This window comes from Lissotriton helveticus, chromosome 4_1 (genome assembly GCF_964261635.1).
Source record: "Lissotriton helveticus chromosome 4_1, aLisHel1.1, whole genome shotgun sequence".
Classification (NCBI taxonomy): Eukaryota; Metazoa; Chordata; class Amphibia; order Caudata; family Salamandridae; genus Lissotriton; species Lissotriton helveticus.
In genome coordinates, this window is record NC_136063.1 from 232776274 (window position 1) to 232800854 (window position 24581).

A 24581-nucleotide genomic window follows, 5' to 3' on the forward strand; every position below is an offset into this window, starting at 1 on the left:
CTGGGTGTGCAGGGATGGGCATGCACAGCTGGGCGGCAGGAGGGGCTGAGGTGCAGCTGCCTGGTTGTGCAGGGGCGGACAGGTGATGATGTTGTGTGCAATTGTATGTACTTTGTTATTCTTTTATATGGACTCTGTTTCAGATGAGGGATCTGTTTCAGATGAGGGAGCTGGTGAACTGCAGTGCATACCAGCACGTGGTTGGAGACACACCGGTGGCAGCAGGTGAGCAGTGAGGCCTGGGTGTGCAGGGGCGGGCTTGCCCTGCTCGGCAGCGGGAGGGGCTGGGGTGTAGCTGCCTGGGTGCGCAGGGGCGGAAAGGCAATTATGGCGTGTTCAATTGTATGCACGGTACCATTCATGTATCTGGGCTCCGTTTTCAGATGAGGGATCTGTTTCAGATGAGGGACCTGGTGAACTGCAATACATACCGGCACGTGGTTGGAGACACTCTCTCTCCCTGTCCCTCTCTTCTTTTCTGTTTGTCTCTCTCGCCCTCTCTTTCCGTCTTCCTCTCTCTTGCTCTCCCTCTCTTTCTGTCTTCCTCTCCCTCTCCCTCTCTTTCTGTCTTCCTCTCCCGCCCTCTCTTTCCGTCTTCCTCTCTATCTCTACCTCGCTTTCCGTCTTCCTCTCTCTCTCCCTCTCTTTCCGTCTTCCTCTCCCTCCCTCTCTTTCTGTCTTCCTCTCTCTATCCCTCTCTTTCCCTCTTCCTCTCCCTCCCTCTTTCCGTCTACCTCTCCCCCTCTCTATCCCTCTCTTTTCGTCTTCCTCTCCCTCCCTCACTTTCCATCTCCCCTCTCTCTCCCTCACTCTCTCTCTGTCTTTTGATGGGCGCATAACACACCTTCTGATCTGGATTTTTGTCTTGCAGGCTGTGACCTACAGATTTTCCCGAGGAGAGCAGCCATGAGTCTTCATTGATGTTCTTTCGAGGTATTTTGAATAAATAGTTTCTGTTACTTCAAAGGTGAATGTGTGATGCTCCTTATTGTGGTGACACATGCATGGTACATGTGATTGTGCGACATTAATTGATTTTTCTGTACATGATTTTGTGGAGTTGATGTGACATGTCTTTGCCGGGGAGAGGCGCCCAGGGGGGGAGGTCCTGGGGGTGGTGACGGCGGGTGTTGTGGCCTTCTTGGGTGAACGACCTGCATGGCTCCATGGCATCTGTTACCCTTCAGGTGTGGCTCTGGGCTGGGGTCCCTTTTGTGGTGCAGGCTGTCGTCCGACTTTGCACCAGGTCAGAGCAGGTGTTAATTTGCTGCTGCTATTGCGCCTTATCAACTGTTTTGTGATCTTATCACTGATCTGGCTGGTGGTTGAGTAAGTTGCGGAGTGGTGTTGTCACGGCTTTTGGCACGGGATCGCCTACTCTGCATCTCATTAGTGATAGTTGCGGGGGTCATCTGTGGCGATGTTTTTTGCAGCTGCTATCACAGATAAACTGGTGATATGAGCTGTTAGCACCAGCTTTTGAATGGTGCGATAAATGTATTGCCACTTTGGCTGCGATAAAGTGCTGTTAACTCAGCAATAGTTAAGTTGAAAATATGCCCCTACGTCTCCTGCCACAGCTATTTTAGACACCTTCTGGGTGGCCTTTGTCTATCTGACAGCTGCTATTTCACTAGTTTGAAAAAGTTGTGCAGAAAAAAGCCTTTTAAAAGACAACCGTAATACAAACTGTAGCCCGCAACATCTCTGAATATGAGCTCTTGAGTGTGCTCCATCTTTGCGACCCTGCCTGTTCTTTCTTTTCCTATTTCTTTGTTTCTTTCTCTTTTCTTCTTCTTTCTATCTTCTTCTCAATTTCTTTCCTTCCCTACTTTCTTTCTTGCCTTCTTTCTTTCCTGCTTTCATTTTTTCATTCCTTTGCTCATTCTTTCTGTCTTCTTCTTTCTTTCCTTTTTTCTTTTCTTTGTTCACTCTCTTTCTTTCTTGCTTGTTTGTTTCTTCTTTTTTCTTTCTTGTTTCTTTCTTACCCTTCCTGCTTTCTTTCCCTGTTTTCTTTCTTAACCTTTATTCTTTTTTCTTTCATGCCTTCTTTCTTCCTTGCTTTTTTTTGCTCTCTTTATTCATTCTTTCTTTTCTGTCCTTCTTTCTGTCCCATTTCTTTCCTTTTTTCACTGCTTGTTGGTTTCTTTTGTTTCTTCTTTCTGACTCCTTTCCTTCTTTATTGCTCTTTTTTCACTCCTTCTTTCCTGCCCTCTTTGTTTGCTGTTTTCTTGCTTTCCTTCTTTCACTCTTTCTTTTTTGCTCCTTTTTCCTTATTGCCATTTTACTTTTTTCTTTATTGCCCTCTTTTTTACTTGTTTATTCTTTCTTTGTTTCTTTTCTTGTGTGTTTGTTTGTTTGTTTCTTTCTTGCCTTCTTTCTCAAAAGGGAAGAGGCTGGCAGTCAATGCCGGAAAAATGTCTTTTATGGGTGTGTGTTATCCAAGACATTGTAATTTTACTAAAATTATGTGTGAAACATAGGGTTTCAGTAAGACTTCATCAATTAGTCTGTGGTTGTTTCATCTTTCTTTCCCTTCCTGCTTTATTTATTGCCCTCATTTTTTTCTTGTCGCCCTTCTTTTCTTTTTTCATACTTACTTTCTTTATTTTTTTATTTTTTTTATTTATTCAGTCAGTCTTTCCTTCCATTCTTTTTTCTTCTTTTTTCTGTCTTTCCTTTTTTTTATCCCTTATATTCCTTATTTTGTTCTTGCTTACTTTTATTTTTCTTTATGGCTCCTTTCCTTCTATTTTTCTTGTCCTCTTGCTTTCCTTCTTTCTTTTTTGCCCCTTTTTCCTTTATTGGCCTTTTCTTTTTTCCTTCTTTTCCTCTTTCTTTCTGCCCTCTTTTCTTGTTTATTTGTTTGTTTGTTTCTTTCTTGCCTTTTTTCTCAAAAGGTGAGAGGTTGGGAGCCAATGCTGGACCAATTGTCTTTTTTAGATGAGTGTTAGCTAGGGCCTTTTGATTTTACCAAACTTATCTGTGAAACATAGTTACTTATGGGGGTTTTCAGCAAGACTTTCTCAATTAGTCTGTGGTTGTATCATTCACTTGTTTTTCTTCGTTCCTCTCCAACCACCCCCTCTAGTATACATCACGAGGCAATATGCCAGCCCACATCAGACATTGGCTGACTTCACTATGAGTTATGTCATGCTGCCTTTAAACAAAGAACACACCCGCACACAACGTAGTACCCTTCTGTGCCAGGGAGCACTATAATAGTATGTGCTTTTTGAGATACATTTTTTTTTTTTGCCCTTAGCCAATGTTTATTTTTTAGATTGAGCAATCGTGGCAGCTTCTCGACCAACGTTTTGCAAAACAAGGCTAGACCTATTGACTTTGCCAATGCTTGTGATTGTATGGAATCAATCAATCAATCAATCTTGCCATTTATAAAGCGCACAACATACCCGCGAGGGTCTCAAGGCGCTAGGGGGGGAACGCTGCTACTGCTTGAAGAGCCAGGTCTTGAGCAGTCTTCTGAAGGTTAGGAGGTCTTCGGTCTGCTTTAGGCGAATGGGAAGGGTGTTCCACGTCTTGGCGGCGAGGTGAGAGAATGATCTGCCGCCGCCGGTCGCTCTTCGGATGCGGGGGACAGTGGCCAGGGCGCGGTCTGCAGAGAAGAGCTGGCGGGATGGGGAGTAGAGGCTGAGTCAGCTGTTGAGGTACGCTGGTCTGGTGTCGTGGAGTGCTGTGTGTGCGTGGGTGAGGAGCTTGAAGGTTAACCTCTTGTTGATGAGCAGCCAGTGTAGGTCTCTCAGGTGGGGTGTGATGTGGCTGTGGCGCGGGTTTTGAGGATCAGGCGTGCGGAGGAGTTCTGGATGCATTGGAGCCATTTCAGGAGTTTGGCCGGGGCTCCTGCGTAGAGTGCGTTGCCGTAGTCCAGTCTGCTGCTGATGAGGGCCTGAGTGACCGTTCTTCTAGTTGTGGTAGGGATCCACTTGAAGATCCTTTGAAGCATGCGGAGGGTGTTGAAGCAGGAGCAGGAGAAGGCGTTGACCTGTTTTGTCATGGAGAGTGTGGAGTCGAGGATGACCCCCAGGTTTCGTGCGTGGTCTATAAGTGTAGGGGGTGCTCCTAGTGCCGTTGGCCACCAGGAGTCGTCCCAGGCTGAGTGGATGGAACCAAGGATGTGGACCTCTGTCTTGTCCGAGTTGAGCTTCAGACAGCTGTTCCTCATCCAGTCGGCGACGGACTTCATTCCTTCGTGGAGGTTGGTTTTGATGGTGTGGGGGACCTTGGTGATTGAGAGGATCAACTGAGTGTCGTCAGCATAGGAGTTGATGTTTAGATTGCACTGTCGAGCGACGTGGGCGGCGGTACTATGTATACGTTGAACAACGTTGGGCTGAGGGATGATCCTTGGGGTACTCCGCATATGATCTCGGTGGCTTTGGAGCGGAAGGGGGGGAGGCGGACGCTCTGGGTTCTCCCGGAGAGGAAGGAGGTGGTCCAGTCTAGGGCCTTCTCTTGGATTCCGGCGTCGTGGAGGTGTGCTTCAAGTGTGTGGTGGCAGACTGTGTCGAAAGCGGTTGACAGTTCGAGGAGGATGAGGGCTGCGGTTTCTCCATTGTCGAGCAGGAGCCTGATGTCATCGGTGGCGGTGATGAGGGCAGTTTCGGTGCTGTGGTTTCTACGGAATCCGGACTGGGAAGGGTCCAGGATGTTGTTCTCTTCGAGGGAGCTGGTCAGTTGTTTGTTGACGGCCTTTTCAATGACCTTCGCAGGGAATGGGAGCAGGGAGATGGGTCAGAGGCTCTTTAGGTCCTTGGGGTCCGCCTTGGGTTTTTTGAGTAAGGCGTTGATCTCTGCGTGTTTCCAGCTCTCCGGGAAGGTCGCTGTCTCAAAATAGATGTTGATGGTTTTCCGGAGATGGGGTGCGATGGTGCTGCTGGCTTTGTTGAAGATGTGGTGTGGGCAGGGGTCCTCTGGGGATCCGGAGTGGACGGTGTTTATGATCTTGATGGTGTCGTCATTGTTGATGTTGGTCCAGACGAGCAGGCGGTTGGTGCGGGTGGTGGTTGTGGGAGCAGAGGTGCCGACAGTTGCCGGGGTGATGACGACATCGAAGCTGCTGTGGATGTCTGCAATCTTGCGATAGAAGAAAGTGGCCAGTGAGTCGCACAGGTCTTGTGACGGTGGGATGTCATTGGTGTTGGAATTGGGGTTGGAGAGTTCCTTCACGATGCTGAAGAACTCTTTGCTGTTATGTGTGCTGTTGTCTATTCGGACTTTGAAGGTGGTCCTTTTTGCGGATCTGATGAGTTGGTGGTGTCGGTGGGTGGCCTTCCTGTGGGCTGTGTAGCTTTCCGGTGTTCTTTCGCGGGTCCAGTTTTTTCCAGTTTTCGGCAGGTTCGCTTGGAGGCCTGGAGGTCTTCGGTGAACCAGCTGGCTCTCTTGCTGGTCTGGGTGTTGGGGGGTTTCTTGAGTGGGGCGAGGGTGTTGTCGCAGTCGTCGATCCATTGTCTGAGGTTGCGGGCTGTGGTGTCGGGGTCGGTCGGGTCTGCGGATGGGCTCTGGGCAATGGCGGTGTTTAGCTGGTTCTCGGTGATCTTGCCCCAGCTGCGGCAAGGCATTAGCTGGGTGCGGAGGTGGGAGGTGGGTTTCCGGAAGGTGAAGTGGATGCAGTGGAGGTCGGTCCAGTGGAGTTCGGTGGTGCGGTCGAAGTGTAGTGTAGTTCCTATTATCCCAATAGGCTCTGCGCATTGGAATAATACCTTCAATAGTATAGGCCTAGACCAGACGTTAACTAGGTCTACTACTGTCGATATTAGACTTAAAGTTTTGGGTTTGCCAGCTAGCTCAGAGTTCACTAGAAACTTTCTCGAATAGGCAAGGAGGAGTTGAACCTCCCTGGATAGACAAGAAGGGATTTAGTTTCTGACAACCATAGAACATGACAACTTTGCTCTCCCCTAATCAAGAGTGTATCTCGAGAGTCGTGTGAACAAAAGGCAATTTATTTTACTCAGTCAGTACGTGCATTCTTAGTCTCATCAGATTGTAGAGAAAAGGAAGAGACGGGCGTGTTCAATAAAAGATGTTATTTATTGATCAGTCTCTTTTTTCATACAAGAGAAATGGATCGATATTATTGCAATACTTATGATTAAGTAAAGTGCATACATTAAAAGCAGAAGTATAAAATAATACTGTAAAAACATTGATATGGTTTCTAAGCCATATGAAGGTTTAAAATGAATACATACACATTTACATTTGACTAATCGTACTCAACTGGTGTTTCTAACTACGCCTACCCCGTGTACCTGACCTAAGCCTAATACGTGGGCGGGAATAGAAAGTTACAGTTTAAGTTAAGTTTGTTTTGCCAAGTGACTGACTAAAGAATTCTCTGCGAGGGGTTATTCAGTTCTGTACCTGGAATCTAGGATGGATGAGGGATGGTATCTCTCGTCTCTGGTCTCGATATTCCAGGCTGCCTGCGAGGGCTACCCGGAAGCGCCGGAGCTGGATTTCTCGGCAGGAGAAATAGGCAGCTGCTCGTTCTCAGCGCGTCAAGAAGGCGGGGCTGCGCCAGCGGGGTCTGCTCTGCTCTGGGCTTCGGCAAGTCTGGCTGCTCCGATCTCGTCACCACCGCGTGTGTTTGCATAGGGCAATATCGGTAATATTTATACCTTTAAGGTGCCAAGATTGACGTAAGGATGGACATAGATACGTCAATAAGGATGTCATACGACCAGGTCGTTAGCACATTCTTTTGCTGAAGTTCTCGGTGAAATCAAAACAATGGCCGCAGGGTTTTTCCCAGGTTGTCATAGGTTTGATTTGTTTTGAGAACTCCGTATGCCTTATCAGGGGCTGGAGGAATATCGCTTGTCTAATTAGATGGCAAGCGTTATGACCTAATCAGATAACACGTTCCTGTGCCGTAGTGTGGCTTTATCAGATGACGGTTCCTGCATCATGGGGGTTTTCTGCCTCATGGGATGGCTGCTAGTTAACTTGTTAACCAGAATAGGGTCAGGAATAGGGGGATCGATACAGAACCTATAGGAATACATCACACCCACTCCACGCTAACTATGGACATATTTACTAATCTATGCATAGGAAAACATACTGTAGAGTATCGTGTATACCTTACCACCCCAAAATACATAAATGCATTTTGAAATTATCAAATATACGGAAAAAAAGCAGATACATGTATTGTATGCACTCAAACTGTGAAATGATGCGTAATCATGCATCTGTATACATTATTGCTAATTGGAGTATGAGAAATTACACATGAAATGGCTCTTAATACAGAAAAAAAAAGTTCGAGACCATTCCATCACAGAATAAAATATTTATGAACATACCAGCGGGCAGCTAACGTCTATAAGTTATCTAAAATTAGAAATTTTAGTTCTCTAAGGATAGTTCTTACTTTAAGCAGAAGATAGTGTCCCGAAAAATATGCAAAAATATTATGGGGCTGCTGAAAAAAATTGCTGTCCGTGAACTGGAGGGAAAATTGTTCATAGCATTTTGCTTTTCTAGTCGAAGGTCAAAATCAGGGAACGCCGTGTACGAGCTTGCTCAAAAGTCTCTATTTCTGCTCTGGCGAGAACATCATATCATTTAGACTCTCGAAAAAGTTGTCAACAGCTACCTGGGAGAGTTCCACTAACTCAGAAATAGGCGTAACCATGCATTCGTGCGCATGATTGTCTCCATTGACGTTCTGATTTGGATTGCTGACAGAAGGTCGTACCTGATCGATGCTGCTTTCATCTTGAACTTCACTACCCCTTATTCGTAGTGGTGAAGTTTCCACGAATGCCGTCATCAGGATTGGTAGCCTTTGAGGGCAGCACAAAGCATGAGCCTTTGTTGGACTCAACAATGTTTCTGCATCCATTGGCGCATCCGATTGTAGCGTCAGACAGGTGTCTAACACGCATTCTTCTCCGCATAGCAGGCACCGTAATACAGGTAAAACACATCGTTGCCACATTGGTCGAAATGATAGAAACCAAGTCATGTTTAGGTCTCTAAGTCGGGATAGCCCCAGGATTTTTGATATCCGGTCCCGGTATCCAATGGCTAGGATTGTTTCTTCCCTTGTCGCAGGTGTTTTGTCTGTGACATGGTTTGCCATAACGAAATATAAGGACTAGGAACAGGATTCCTGCAATCAGTCCTAAAATGAGGGGAAGTCCGTCAAAAATCGAATGGACGAAATCTGGAAAAATACCCAGTATGGCTTTGAATGGTGTTAATGCCATAGAAAATACTGTCTTAAATACTTTTGAGACTCCACTGGTATCAGAAATATTTAAGATTTCATTCAGGATTTCTGCGAAATGTATGGGGGAATTAGTTGATAACAATGAATGTATCTCAGCAGTCGTCCTTGCGACTAGGAGATCATACGTTTCTTTTGATGACGTGAGTCTGGTCGGCGTCTGAAGAAGCACTGTTTTCATTCTGCTTAAAGTATCTATTCGAATAGAAGTAATTTTCAAGTTGGGCCATGCCCTTGCCTCCCTGTCTGGAAGGGAGCTGGGGAACAATAAGCGTCCACAGCACTTGACCTTCGCAGTCGTAGTTACGAGATAAGGAGTCCCGGGCATAAGACTACAGCATCTGCGATCTACAATTAGAATGTAACTCCCATTATAGAGTCTTTGAAAGAATGGTTCTATCTCTGTAGCAGGTGTGCCTAGCTGGTGACATGAAAGGTTATTTGAGTTCCCTTCACAGGCTCCATGCAAACTAATTCCATTACACAGAAGTGTACTGCTCAGTGACATTGCACAATTATTGCCACTAAGAAACACTTTCTGTCCTTTACTACTGACACATGCATGTGAATAGGGCAAGTTCCATGTTGTTTTAATGTACCCTTTTCCCAATTTTTCGTACATGCCAGCCTGTATATATTTTTGGCAGTATTGAAACCTGAAGGTTGATATTGGAATATTAATTATCCCATGTATTATCCATTCACTGACAGGTCGTTCTGACATTGTCACTGGTAATCTCTCGAGTTTCTCAATGCTCAGGATTGTATAATCAGCACCCTTTTGTGCCATACTGATCTGTTTATCAGTAAGGTTAAAGATATTGAAAAGTGACGTTGTGTTGATTAAACGCCAAGGCACATAGCCTGAACGCAGATTTTGTAACGTCCAGCCAAGCTGTACAATAGAACGCAATTGAGACTGTCTGTGTTGTAACAACAGTAAGTCTTGCGATATTATGTCGATTGCTGAAGACACAATGCTGTCCAAAGAAAAGATTCTGGAGGACAGAGTCATTAACCCATTGTCCACTACAGAAAGTGATTTTTCCAAATTAATACGGTCAATTTCCCGTATCCTTTCTGCTGTCTCAATTTGAGTAACCTTCCAGGCCTCATTGTATGCTGCATATACAGAGGCTGCTATGAAACGCTTTTGACGCTGTTTGCGTGGTCCCATAGTGAAATCACGCAAGTCAGCACCATCAGTAAGTGAAGTTAGGTGTTGCTTAATTTCTGCCAGTGTGGAAGTTTGTAGCCATTGAAGGCATAATTTGCCCACACTGTAGGTGATGTCTTTGGGGATATCTAGGGTCTGGCCTGGTCATTTTGAACCCCTGTGTTTTGTTCAGGAATCTGTTTTGACAGTTATTAGTATCTGTGGGCCAGAACAACCACTGTTTCCAATCTGGATGTGTTCTGTTTTGGTTTAATACATAATTTACCTCTATCTCTTCATCTGTAGAGCTATTGCTGTTCATTGTTGGTTTTGGAATAGACGGTTTATTTAAGTCTTTGATTTTGGCTAGGCCAAGACAGGTAGTTTGTTGAACAGTGTCATTTAAAAATATAATTTGTTCTGGGATCATGCAGGCTCTAAACAAAGATTCTATACCCTGTACTTGCCATTCTTTTGTGCCCCAAACACTTTTCAATTCAACATTTTTGTCCCAATAATCAAAACCAAAAGTATTCATTCGTTCAAAGAATGAGTCTGAATATATCAATTTCGTGTTTGTTATCATGGTCTTTGTCCCTGTCTTATTTGACAATTTGAAATAAAATGTTTCAGCATTACTTATGTTAAATCCTGAAAAGTATGAATATTTGTCGTAAACGGTTCTTGAGCTTCCTTTTGGAGGGGTTGCACAATGTTCCCATTGATTATAATTTAAAACATTTCTAGGTTGTGCAGATCTATGTAGAAAATGGTTACCATAGTGGTTATAACAGTACATACTATCATAATTTGTAGAACCCTGCAAATAATCATGTTTGGTAAATTTAGCAGACATCACTAAGTCAGACATCATATTGTTTATACTTTCAAAGTCCCAATCATCAGCAAATGAGCTTGGTTTTACAAAGTCACTCAATGAGATCTTAATTTGGTGTGGATATTTCAGGATTTCAACCGGACCATAGATTTCGTAGTCTGTGTTGTCCCATGCTACCCCACCCGGTATAGGATTGGCTGTGAAGTTGACTGAAGAAAGTTCTCTTTTCTCGACGTGTGAAGATGTGTGTGGTTTGAGGATCAAGTTGATTTTCTGACTTGCTGTGTCCATTTTAGCATATTTTCCCTCAATGAAGCGTCCCAATGTTAGTATCATGATGAGCCAAAGTATGAGGATAAATGCACCAAAACCCACCCAAAATTCGATCCATGGAGAAATTAGATATGTTTCTTTCAGTTGTTTCAAAAGTTCTTTAACTTTATCTTTAAAGGTTTTTGTTGATGGCTGTGTTTTTGATTCAGTGAAATCTTCAGAGGAATCATCGAAGTTTATGAAGTAGCCGGATCCAGTTCTGTCAATAGTTCCAGTTGCTTCAGGATTACTGTTTCTTGCATAGTCGTTTGTTACTTCATTATAGATTGGTGTGTCTCTTCTAAATGTCTTTATTTGGGTTTTCAGAGGTCTAAGTTCCATTGCAGTGTTGCATAGTCCTTGTTGTAGTTCTGTAGGCGTTTCGAATGTGATCAGCCTCTTAGATTGAACCTCTGTGTTTGTAGCAAATCTTTTTGTTCTACTACTTATTGGGAGTCCACTTGGCCTACTATTTGTTATCGGCCACATGATTGTGGTTTTACCAGGTCGATGGATACAACTCGGTTCTCCTTTTTACCAGCAAGCGGCGGTAGTACAACTGATCTTGTCCCGTTGACAGACAAGACAGGAACTGCTTTTCTGTAAGAAGGGCCAAATTCCTTCTTTACCGCGATCTTTTCTCTGACTAGATCCCCGACTTTTAGAATCCAGACAGGTCTTGCTGGGACAGGTGGTGGTTCTTCAGTGGTTGTTGGCGGCTGTTTCAACTTTATGTTGCTCAGGTCTTTTCTTGTTTCAATTAAGTCCTGTGAAATAGCCAAACGATCTTTGATATCAAAGCTTTTTTCCTTCACCACTGAAGTTTGACTGTCAAGGTCAGAGATTAACATCCTAGTTCCAAATAATAATTCGTACGGACTGAATCCCTTCAGAGAATTTCTTGGCAAGTTATTTAGACTACGTTGGACACTTATTAGATGTTTGACCCACCCAGCTCCCGAACCTAATATCCTTTCCGTTATAGATTGCTTTCTGCCTTGGTTTTTTCTTTACACCATCCCGTATCCCTCAGGAAGGAAGTGAGAAGATTCCCGCTATGCTATGCTCATTTGGCCATGTTTCCCCTCAGGCTGGAGGGCTAGAGTGAAAACAATGGTCAAACGTAGCATGCTCTTAGCGTATATGCCATTTAGACTCGCAAATCTTTGTATAACAGTCCAGACGTCAGCCGAGTGTTGGGGATCTACAGTATAAGTGGAAACTAGCCTGTATATGTTAATCGGACGCTTTGCTTTTTATTGTTGATTCTTTCTGGAGTGAAACGACACGGTATTACACCGTTTCTCTCACCACTGCGATTTCTGTTACAGTTTGGGCAGTTTTTTACAAACATGGTATGATGCAGGCTCATGCCTGGCCACCAGTACCTTGATTGTAATTCTTCCAGAGAATCTTTTAGTTTGAGGTGTCTGAGACCCTCGCCCATATGTGCGTCTGCAATTAACAAGTTTCTCCTGTCCATGTTTGGAATCACTCTATCCCCCACTCCAGGGATTCGAGCAAAAGGGACGGAGTTTGCATCGATTATGTATGTATAATTGAGTGGATAGTTGATCGGTAGCGCTGAGCAGTCGCCTTTTGATGACGTTTTCACCGCCAGCACTGTTTCACCGTCAATATACTTCACTGTATGCTTTTTTCGAACTACGGAAGCCGATTTAGTTGCTACCGCTGTGGCTGTCTCAGCCAATTAATTCCCTGCAACGTGAACGCCATCACGCTGATGACTCAGTGAGTGTGTCACGTGAGTCTTTGGTAGTTCTTTTTGTAAAAGAGCTATTTGTTCCCAAAGCAGTTTCTGCTTTATTGTTGCATCTGTGTCATCTTTGTAACCGTTTTGAATCCATGTCTGCAAATCGTTGTTATATGATTTGACGCAGTAATATGAATCGGACACTATAAGTGTCGGGAATTCGCGATCCGCATTATCTAACGCCATTTTCAATGCTATTATTTCAGTCTGTTGTTCTGAATTAGTTTCTACTGAGTGTGTTTTTGTTAATAGAGGTCTTAGTTTACCTCCGCGCCACACTTCTTTTGTAATCTCACATGTGGGGTTGTATGCTTGTTCTCCCCAAACGGAGGGTTGAGCATGTCCGTCTGTATAGATTACACAAGCGTATTGTCGTAAGGGCAGAATGTCGATTGGCAGAGGGAATGTTCTTTCATATTCTAGATTTTTCAATTCCTTTAGTTCTGGATCAAAGTAGTAGTATACTTTGTCCGTTGTAATTGAATTCACCCATTGTATCCATTTCGGATTCAATGTTGTTGTTGGTAAATTACACGGTGTTGTTAATGCCTCAAAGGCTGATTCTGCTGTTCTGACTGTGATGTGTCTACCGTCCGCTTGATCTTTTTCTCTAGCTATTGCGGTTTGAACTGCATGAACAATGTTTTCTTTAATGCTGAATTTCTTTTCATTTTCTGTGTATAAGTGTGATTTGAATGCAATTGGTACCTTTTCTCCCTCATTAGAGGTCAGGTATGTGAATCCGCATCTTCCTGGGATGACTCGAATCACAAGATTGCGTGTGTTATCACGTGTTTCTAATTTTGTTTTAATTAACATGTCTGTTTGTAAGGATCTCAGAATTTCTGTGTGTATTTGAGTCCAATTGGTTCTCTTAAAATCTGGTTTTATTAGATCATAAAGGGGTTTGACCCTTTCTGCGTAATTTGCAATGTATGTTCTTCCAAAATTTAGGAAGCCTAGAATCGACTGTAGGTTTTTTAGTGTTCTAGGTGCTTGGAGTACGGCACATTTTTCTAGAAAATTATCAGCCAGGCTTTTGCCTTCACTTGATAATTCATATCCTAAGAACAGGACTGTCAGATGGGCAATTCTGGATTTTTTTAAATTGAATTTGTAACCCTCTGCTGCGAACCCAAGTATTATGGTGTTCACTCTCTTCAAGTGAGTATCCAAGTCATCATCTGTTAAGTATATGTCGTCGACATAAGATAATGCTTCGTCATCATATGTTTGTAGTAATTCTGTTACTCTCGCTGAGAATACCCCAGGGCTATTCTTGTACCCCTGGGCTAACCGACAGAATTGTTTTTGAGTGCCATTTATTGAGAACGCAGACAAATATCTGCTCTCTGGTGCTATGTTTTGACAAAAGAATCCATTAGAGATGTCTAATGTTGTTTTGTATTTTTTGCGCACTATGTTATTCATTAGTGCAGCACTATGCGAATTTTGCACTGCAAAAGTTTTGCAACATGAGTTAAGGTGTCGGTAATCCAAAACTAGACGATATGAATTGTCTGGTTTGGAGACCGGAAACAAAGGGTTGTTCATTTGTGAGGTGCAAGTTTCAATCACCCCCTGGTATTCTAGCTGATCTAGGATTTCTTTTACCTGTTTTTTAGCTTCTTGCTTAATTGGGTACTGCCTTTGTGCAGTAGGTTGTGATTTTAACTGGATTTTGTGAGGAGGAGAGTCCTCATCCCATCCTACATGATTTTTATATAAAGCAGGAGCTTGAGCTACTGCCCACTTTCTAGCAAGTGTGTATTTTTTATGAATTGGGATATGATTTGAGAAGGCAGGCATAATTATTTCTTCGCCATGAGGGCATTCCCTGACAAACTCTGGTGGCCAGTCTTTTTCAGCTAGAAGGATGTCATAGCCCTTGGAGAGATTATCCCAAAATAATCCCCTTATTTTTCTAGTCTTATCCCCTTCTATAGGTAAAGTTATTTCATATATTTTGTGAGGTTTGCTAACTCTCGTGTCTGCAGTTTCCACTTGAAGATATTCATTCGTGTCCACTGTCTCCAGATGATTCATAAGGACTTTGCGAGCTATGCTCACTTCTGCTGCGCTGTCTAGCATTGTCTGAGCCCATTCTCCGTTTTTCAGTTGTGTCCTCAGTATTCTCGGCATTGTTAACTACCTTGATACTGGCTACCTTCTTTTTTGGAAATTGTAATTTCTTTTTTAGATGAGCAGGTTCCTTGTCTTTGGACTTGGATTGTTTGTTTCCATCCCAGCTCTTTTTTTGTGATGTTGAATTATTATTAAAAAATATTTTGTCAGGACTTTCAATTAGTTGTGGTTTTACTGGTATTCCACCTAAACTATCTCTACCTAGTTCCTCATAGGATTTTTCTATGATTCTGGCAATCTCAGCTGGTTGGTCTGCTATATCTGTCTCCTTTAACCTCTGGCGGATCGCCACGTTTGCTGCTTCTCCCTTTATGTTGGCTAGTAATATAGCCGAGACCTGCTTGAAGTCTTTTAGTAATTTCATACCAAGAGTTAAAGAGGGTTCTGGACCGTATTCATCTTGAATTTGTTTTAGCACATCTGGTATTACCGAGATGGATGGAACACCGTGCGTTTTTGTGTAGATGGAAGCAAAGACTGTACCCCAAGTGTCACAGTCCTCCACGTGTGGTGCGATTCCCATTGGAAGACAGATAGTCAGAATCCTGTGTTTGTCTAACGGGGTGGTGTCTGGAAACACCGCCTCTATTTGGGTGATTTTTTGTGCTAACCAGAATGGTATTTGTTCCCGTTTAGCTGGTACTTTACCTAGGCAGGATTGTATGTTCTGTGGTGTAATTTTATTTGTGTTCCCCTGGTGAGGGGTCAGCTGTGGAATTTTAATTGCTGGTTGAATTGTTAAAGTCCGCATCACATATTGGACTAATTGTCTATGTATTTTTATTAATTGTTTTAGTTGTACTAAAAGATCTGCTGCAGACATTCTTTCGAACTCTGGATGTGGTGTGTATCCGGCTAGGACCGGCCACGTTGCTCCTGGTCTACCTAAAGGACCGAGCCTGGTGATGTGATTAATATGTTTTAGGGCGCCATTAAATAAGAGCAGGTGCTCTTGGAATTTAAGTGGTACTTCCACCTCCTCGAAAGGAGTGTACTCATTAGGAGGTTCCTCTGTTTTGTAATAGTGGAAGTACTTTGTTACAGCATTTGCTGCTGGAAAATGTATCCATGAATAGTATACCTCTGTCTGCCGATATTCGTGTGCCTCAATTACGAATGTGACTGTACCACCTCTAGGTGTCAGTCCATTTTCTATAAGTTTTAAGGTTATAGATTTCCTTTTGATGACCGGGATGAGTATTATATCCTGGTCTGCTTCTTGCAGTGCAGTATCAGCTGCTGCGAGTTCAGTTGCTAATCTAACTGCCTCTCTTTCATCATCACTGTCTACCATTTTACCGACAGGAAGCTTATTTTGTTTGTTTGCAGATCAGGTTTCTTATGGAAACAAAGATTAGATGCACAATATTTTGGAACAGTGTATCCTTCAACGTTGACTAAACCAAGAACCATACATAGGAGTTTCCTCCTGCGAGGTCTGGCGGATATTACCTTTTACCCACTCCAGACGTCTTTGGAGTATTATGGGAAAAAAAGGGGTCTGAGTGAGAAAGCACGACTGAGTTATTCTAAATGTCTTACGTTAGTTTTATCGCCCTTCCAAACGCGTTGGGTGCCATGTAGTGTAGTTCCTATTATCCCAATAGGCTCTGCGCATTGGAATAATACCTTCAATAGTATAGGCCTAGACCAGACGTTAACTAGGTCTACTACTGTCGATATTAGACTTAAAGTTTTGGGTTTGCCAGCTAGCTCAGAGTTCACTAGAAACTTTCTCGAATAGGCAAGGAGGAGTTGAACCTCCCTGGATAGACAAGAAGGGATTTAGTTTCTGACAACCATAGAACATGACAACTTTGCTCTCCCCTAATCAAGAGTGTATCTCTAGAGTCGTGTGAACAAAAGGCAATTTATTTTACTCAGTCAGTACGTGCATTCTTAGTCTCATCAGATTGTAGAGAAAAGGAAGAGACGGGCGTGTTCAATAAAAGATGTTATTTATTGATCAGTCTCTTTTCTCATACAAGAGAAATGGATCGATATTATTGCAATACTTATGATTAGGTAAAGTGCATACATTAAAAGCAGAAGTATAAAATAATACTGTAAAAACATTGATATGGTTTCTAAGCCATATGAAGGTTTAAAATGAATAAAATGAATACATACACATTTACATTTGACTAATCGTACTCAACTGGTGTTTCTAACTACGCCTACCCCGTGTACCTGACCTAAGCCTAATACGTGGGCGGGAATAGAAAGTTACAGTTTAAGTTAAGTTTGTTTTGCCAAGTGACTGACTAAAGAATTCTCTGCGAGGGGTTATTCAGTTCTGTACCTGGAATCTAGGATGGATGAGGGATGGTATCTCTCGTCTCTGGTCTTGATATTCCAGGCTGCCTGCGAGGGCTACCCGGAAGCGCCGGAGCTGGATTTCTCGGCAGGAGAAATAGGCAGCTGCTCGTTCTCAGCGCGTCAAGAAGGCGGGGCTGCGCCAGCGGGGTCTGCTCTGCTCTGGGCTTCGGCAAGTCTGGCTGCTCCGATCTCGTCACCACCGCGTGTGTTTGCATAGGGCAATATCGGTAATATTTATACCTTTAAGGTGCCGAGATTGACGTAAGGATGGACATAGATACGTCAATAAGGATGTCATACGACCAGGTCGTTAGCACATTCTTTTGCTGAAGTTCTCGGTGAAATCAAAACAATGGCTGCAGGGTTTTTCCCAGGTTGTCATAGGTTTGATTTGTTTTGAGAACTCCGTATGCCTTATCAGGGGCTGGAGGAATATCGCTTGTCTAATTAGATGGCAAGCGTTATGACCTAATCAGATAACACGTTCCTGTGCCGTAGTGTGGCTTTATCAGATAACGGTTCCTGCATCATGGGGGTTTTCTGCCTCATGGGATGGCTGCTAGTTAACTTGTTAACCAGAATAGGGTCAGGAATAGGGGGATCGATACAGAACCTATAGGAATACATCACAGAAGGAGACGTGGGTGCTTGCTGAGAAGATGGGGTCAAGCGTGTGGCCGACGGAACGAGTGGGTGTTGTGACGAGCTGTCTGAGTCTGAGGTTGCCGAGGTTGTGAATAAGGGTGGAGGTGTTGGAGTCATTGTTGTTCATGATGTGGAAGTGTAGGTCCCCGAGGAGGATGTAGTCCGAGGAGGCGAGGGCGTGTGGGCTGATGAAGTCGGCGATGGAGTCACTGAACTGAGGTAGAGGTCCGGGGGGGTCTGTAGACGAGAGTGCCTCTGAGGGAGGTGTTGGGGTCGGTTTGGATCTTGAAGTGCAGGTGTTCGGCGGTGCTGAGGGAGTCGTCTGCGTCTGTCGAGATTTTGAGGGTGTTTCTGTGGACGACGGCAATTCCTCCGCCAGCTCCATTGGTTCGGTCCTTGTGGGTGATCTTGTAGCCTTCTGGGATGGCTATGGCGATGTCAGGCGCCGAGGTGGGGGTCAACCAGGTCTCTGTCAGGAAGGCGACGTCTGGTGCATTGGTGTCGAGTAGGTCCCAGAGTTCGACGGCGTGTTTGCGGGCAGAGCGGGTGTTGAGCAGGATGCATCTGAGGAAGTTGGGTTCTTCCGTGGGTGGGTTGGCGGGCCGGAGGCTGGAGAAGCGGCAGCTCCGGCAGGAGAAGGGTCCTTGGGTGCGCTTCGGGGTGGCCAGGCAGCAGGTACGAGGCCGTCCGGTGTTCAGTGCAAAGAGGGTGCTGGAGTCATAGCGGTGGTGTGCGTTGTGGTGGGTGCAGGGGCCAGGGGTCCTGGTGCTGGGCGCGGTCCAGGTGCGGACGGGCATAGATGGGCTTGCCTTAGGCGCGCCTACGCCGTGCCAGTGGCGCACACCCGCAGCACGCGCCCCCTGCACAGCCTCCATATGAGGGGGGTTGGGAGGGAGGAACAGCTGGGAGGCGGGAGCGGGGTGGCGAATGAGAGCGCAGGGGGCTGAGGTCGCAGGGGATGCAGCGGCGGAAGAAGAGCGTGGAAGGGGGTGAGCGGGGGATTCAGAAGGCAACGTGGGGCACAGAGGGCACAAAGGGTACAGAAAAACCAACAACAATGCTGACTGAGCAGGTGGGGGCGAGCGGGGGACACACAAGGCAAAAGTGAGGACCAGAGGGGCACAAAGTACAAGGGCACGGAGAATGCAAAAGACGTGGGCACAGACCAGTTCAAGAGGCAGCAGCGGTTCCGGGCACACAGGAGAGCTGTGTGGTGGCGTGGGGGCGACCTGCCTAGAGACAGGGTGAAAGGTCGCCCGACCAAAACAATATGAATAGTAAGTCACAGAGCATTATGTGTACATTCAGAGATCAATTGAGAAAAATTTAGAAAATAGACAGCAAAAATATTTTTTGCTAGCACCCCAGTGTGAGTTGCTTACCTGTACCAGTAGCACTATAATCAACAAAACTGTGGGTACAGGATTACATTTAAATTATTACATTTTTAAAACGTTTATTTAGCTTTGGATGTTACTATTTTGCAACCTCATGGCAGTCCTACTGTAGCCCAGCTTAATGGTGCTCCTGCTTCAAAACCTCAAAAAATAACAGAAAAGCAAGCCGTGGGGGATGATTAAAGAGCAGGGAAGCTAAAGACCAATGTAAAATGTTAAGGTCAGATTTATACAGCTGAAAATGACAAAAGTGAAAAATCAAGTACAAGCACCAACGTCTTTTATCTTACCTTTGGATGTGGAGAGTATGGATTGTCACCGATTAATGGCGCATGGCAATTTAAGAGCTCCTCATTGTCTCTTCCCCGATTTCCGTGTGGCTGTTACTTGATAAAAATAAAGAACGAAATAAATGTATGCTGAGAAAACTAAAGAAGTGAGTGGAAGATAAGCAAAACAGGAAAGACTGAGGTAAAGGTGGAATCAAAGGAGGTTGAGAACCAGAAGGAGACAAAGTTACAGGAAGGAAAACAATTTCAGTCTTCAAGGGTTGATATGTAGTGCATGATGTCATGAGGAGTTAGAGTGAAAGAGGAAAAAGATTAAAAACTGAGAATGAGCAGTGTAAAGGTTGTAAAATAGATTGGCACACATGGTGATCTTAGGCAGAAGTGTAAAATGAAAAAACAAGAAGAGGAAGGAATGACCACTGGGAGACTCCATGAAGAAGGGGATAAGAAGAACATAGGAAACATATATATGCAACAACAGAGGTAGGAGAGAGAATCAAGAAAGTGCAGTGAGGCAGTAAGCTAAAAGGAAAATGTAGATAGCACGACACAGCGGCCCAAGTCTAAGGAGATGAGAAGAGAGGACAGTTTGTGGTAATCCGTAGAATACAGATGATCCTTGTCTAAGGCCTGCCCCCAACCACCACATCGTGCCTGACTAATCCAAGACTACCGCTTTCCCAGATTCCCAACTCTTCACGCCGAGATCATATGGGTCGTTTGTTCTTACAGACTATCACAGTGATTGTAACCCTACATGTTGATCTTGTATATTTCTGCACTTTAAACCTTTTGTTTGTTCATCACTGTATATCATGTAAAGCGCTCTGATACCTTCACAGGTCAAGTTTCGCTCTATAAAACACAAAATAAAAATAATAATAATAATAATAAGTAAAAATTCTACACAGCAAAAAACAGTTATTGTTGAATAGGCAGTATGGAAGTCCACATGAAGAGGGGAAGAAAAGGTTTGCAGTCAAAGAAAGCATAGAGTGATAGTGTACAGTGTATGGCAGGATTTTAAAACGAAAAGGGAGAAGATATATAGTTTGGGAAATAGAAGCACCTGAAAAATAGATTGTTAACCCCTCCCAAGCTTGTGACGGAACTCGGGTGTGCTGTGCTGGTGACGGAGCAGTTCCATCACGGCCCGCTCGGCACACCTGCATGGCGCTGATTACGTGCCTGTGCGGCGTGTTCTATTGAGCGGGCGGGGCCGTGACGGAACACCTCCGTCACAAGCACAGCCCACCCGAGGCTCGTGACGGAGCGGTTCCGTCACGAGCATGTGAGCGCCGCGCGGCCCCCCTCCCCCCTAGTGCTGCGGCGGAATTGCCACCGCAGCGAAGGGGTTAAAGGAGTGATAGAAAACTGGCAGGGAAAGAATAAACCAGATGCCACAGTAATGTAGGGTGAGTCTTTCTGAGGCCCTCCGGTGCATGGGTTTGCCTTTCTTTGCGCACTGGTCCTTCAGACTGACAAAAATAGAGATTGGCACGGAAGCTGTAATATTAAACAAATAGTTTATTAAACCTCATGAGTGGAACTACGTCGATACATAACCTTCAGGCAATGTATGAAGCTGCACATGGAGTACAGAAACCATGGTGCTTATATACTGTGATAGTTGCAGTGTAAGCATGGAAGGTCAAAACGAGGCAGTACAAGTGTACACACAAATAACTTTACACATATAAGGCTACATGAGAGTCACTTAGTCAACAGAGTGGGAGGAGTTACACAGTTGCTGACATCAGTAAAAATAGCCTGACAGTTAACTTTGTAACAGGTGCAATCCAGCAGCTACAGGCCTTTCTGAACATGAGCAGTGCTCTGGCTCAGTACTGAAGGAGTTAACTATATTAATGACTCAGATGAAATACAAGGGCAGGCAACAGTGAAGACGGGTGAAGCTCATGGCAAGCACATGGCTAACTAAAATGTCTGCCGGAAATGAAATGGCTTCAGCTCATGCTAACAGCGATCTCTGCTAGTTTCCACAGTAAGAGTAAAAAGAGAAGAACGTATAGGAGAAGAATAGAAATATGTTGGGGGAAAGATACAATGATGGAGAGAAGTTAAGAGGATTGTGAGACAAAAATGCCGGAGTCAACGGTAACATGAAGGCAAAGAGTAACATATAAGATGTAGGCAGAACTGAAAAGACCAGACAGCATGGTTACATCAGATCCGAAGATGTGAGCAGGCACCCAGACTGGTGAGGCCTTGCTACCTGAACTAGTTGGGCCGGGCAAAGTCTTAGGCTCTAAAAGTAGGAACACTCTGGGATTGTCAGAATGTTGTAAAGAGCCCCTGGGGAAGCTAGGCCTTTCACTTAGAGGCCTACAGTCCAAGTAAGTCTGCACAAGCACAGCTGGAGGGCAATCGCCAAGATGTCTGCTGGAAAGATGTAACTCCAACATCTTGCCTGGTTCAATCAGATGCAAGTTGATAGAGTGGTAGAGCATTTCAATTGAGGGGCTGCGTGAAGCAGCACCTAGAAGCAAGACAGTGAGGCCCCAAGCCCCAAGGTCACCAAGAAGCACAGGTGGCCACAGATGTGCCGATGCCCCAGCCATAATCTCATGAGCAGTGAAGCTCCACAAGATCAACCTGCCCTTATGCAGGGGCCTGGGGTGGGCTGGGGATGTCAACAATGATGGTCAGGCAGGAGAATGATTATGATGTAGAAGCAAGAATGGCCTTTTTGTTTAACTTTCTTTATGGAGAGAAATGAGAATGACACAAGTTGAGAGCACGTAGCATCTACATGTAGAAGACCAGAGACCATGATCATCAGTACATGCTAGCAGAAAAGTATAATATAAAATAATAGAATGTCACACCAAAACACCTAGGGGTCCAAGTGGTCCGGGTATGGGGTAGTCCAGCAGGAGAGACCTGCACAGTTATCAGGGTGGTCCATCAGCATCTGAGAAGGAGATGATAGAGACCCGCCTCGCCCTTAGGCAACCGGTGTGGAGAAGTGGGCAGCGGGGAGAAGGTTGGACATTTCCCTCCAGGAACGGACCGGGAAGAGAGCAGATGTACAAGGACGGTACTTGATATGTTGGGGATTCACAGAAGTAATAAGACTGCTACATTTTGCTGACTACTACATTTTGGTATGGATTTAACTCCTTAAAATATCACAATGTGAGAGAGTGCCCAGGCGCAACTACCAGATTGTTGCCACTCTAAAGTGCACATCCATAGACCAATGGAACCGGATGGTCTTAGAGACAGGGTTATACATTGGTCAGATTGAGGAATATCGTTTCCCTGCAAAGCTTATTTTCTGTGCCATTTTCCATGATCATTACTGCTTATTTCCCACTGCTATATGCATATATACTAAACATTTCCTGAAATGTGTTAATATGCTGCAGACAAAATGTCTCTCTCTCTCTGTTTAATGTCACTCATTAGGAATGATTGATGGACCATGAAAGGTATTTAACAAGGCTGGAGCAAATGTGTCTAACAGGATTCTAGTTTCTTCTCATGTTTTCACATGCTAAACCTGTTGTGGCCATGCTAACTTGCAGACACGTTGGGCTTCATTCACAATATTTTGATACACAGCAGCACAGCAAGTCTTCCTGTGTGTTCAAAAAAAAGGGTAGGAATTTGCTGAGTCTACAAGATACGGTATATTCCTGTCCTTTTCCCCTGAGCTGGCGCACAATGGGCTGCCACGAGCCAACACACCCATGTGCCATGGTGCAAGGGAGTCTGTGTTGTAGGGGTGATTGTTTTTGTGCAAGAAGGAACACCTTCCGGCACAAAACAATCACAGGAGGTGTTTTCCACTTTCTATGTGTGCTGCAGAATGCAGCACATATAGAACAAGGAAATGGTATGAGAAATCAAGGTATTTCTCCTTGTTGCACCATCCTTACACCTCCCCTGGGGAGGAGTAGGATTCTGATGCGTTCCCAATTTTACAGAATGTTGTAAATCTGGGAATACGTCAGGTTACATGGATTTTGTGTGGGAACACCCACAACAACACCCTAAAATTCCCCTTTCACGCAGAGTATTGCGTTAAAAGGGGCCATATTTTCAAGGTCATGAAAAGATACGCAGGGTGGCTTTACGGGACCTTGTAAATATGGGCAGGCACACTGAGCTGTGTCAAAAACAGTGATGCAGCAGGTTCGCAAGGTGCTTGTAAATAAGCCCCATTCTATGTAGCTCCACTTTCGATATTGTAGGAATTTTTGGGCATATTATCAAGGACCGGTTTTAAAATTATCGCCGTTTTATCGGCAGGAAACTGCCGATAAAACGGCGATAATGGGCTTGATCATACACCCTTGTTAATTCCCATAGAAGCCCATGTACTGATGTTAACATGGGCTTCTATGGGAATTAACAAGGGCGTATTATCAAGCCCATTATCGCACCGGCCCTTGATAATATGCCCCTTCATTTTTCAGTGCTGTTTTTATGCGATTAACAATGAATGTTTGTGTTAAACCACACTTTTCATTGCCCAAAAGAAACAATGAAATGACAAAACCTTGCAATGTGTAATATAGCATTAAAGAAGCTATGCTGTAAATTATATTACAATACTTCTCAAAACTCAAGCAGACGTCATCAGCAAAGCAAAATGCTAGTATGCCTACTGTTGGTGATTGTTAACGATGCAGGACTAGGTAAAGAGAGCAGTTTTTTTTGTCTGCACTGAATGGCCGCTTTAAAATGTTCCTTAGAGTAAGAAGCAACCTCAGGCATTTTGTATAATCTTGCCCAGGATGGGAAAACACGAGGAAATGGTACCGAGCATATACGAACGGTGCAGTCCATACTCACTGCCATTATATATTCGTAAAGCATGCAGGCGCTATCTTTTTCGGTAATTAGCATGAAAACCTCAATTCAAGGTTAGGTGTCATTTATCAAAGCCTTTGACTTGATGTCATGTGTTATGTGAACATTATTTCTTTTTACAAGCTGTGCACGTCTAGACCTCATTTACAAAATACGACAGAATAATAATGCACAGTGAGGATTACATTACCAGTGCCTAGATATCCCCTTCAGTTTCCGATTAGCTACCTTTTCCCGCCAAAATAAAAGATAAACTTTATCTAGCCACTAAGGCTTTAAGAAAAGGTTCGAAATCAAAATGTCAATAGGTTGCAAAGGGAAAGCTTAAATGGAAGGTAAATTCTAGGGAATCAGGCAGATATTATATTATAATGTCAATCGTGCACATCAACTTTCCTTCTGTCCCTGTGGCTTGGCAAGTCATCAGATTCACTACAGGCTATCGGAAAAATTGCAGTCTTGTTCTCATAGGCTGGCAGCGGTAAAAAATAGTATTCTGTTCTTAGAACGTCGACACAGTTAACTGTATAAAATAGTCTAGCATTGCATACCGTCATTTCACCACAGGTTGGGCTATTTCAGTTTCATTGGTTTTCA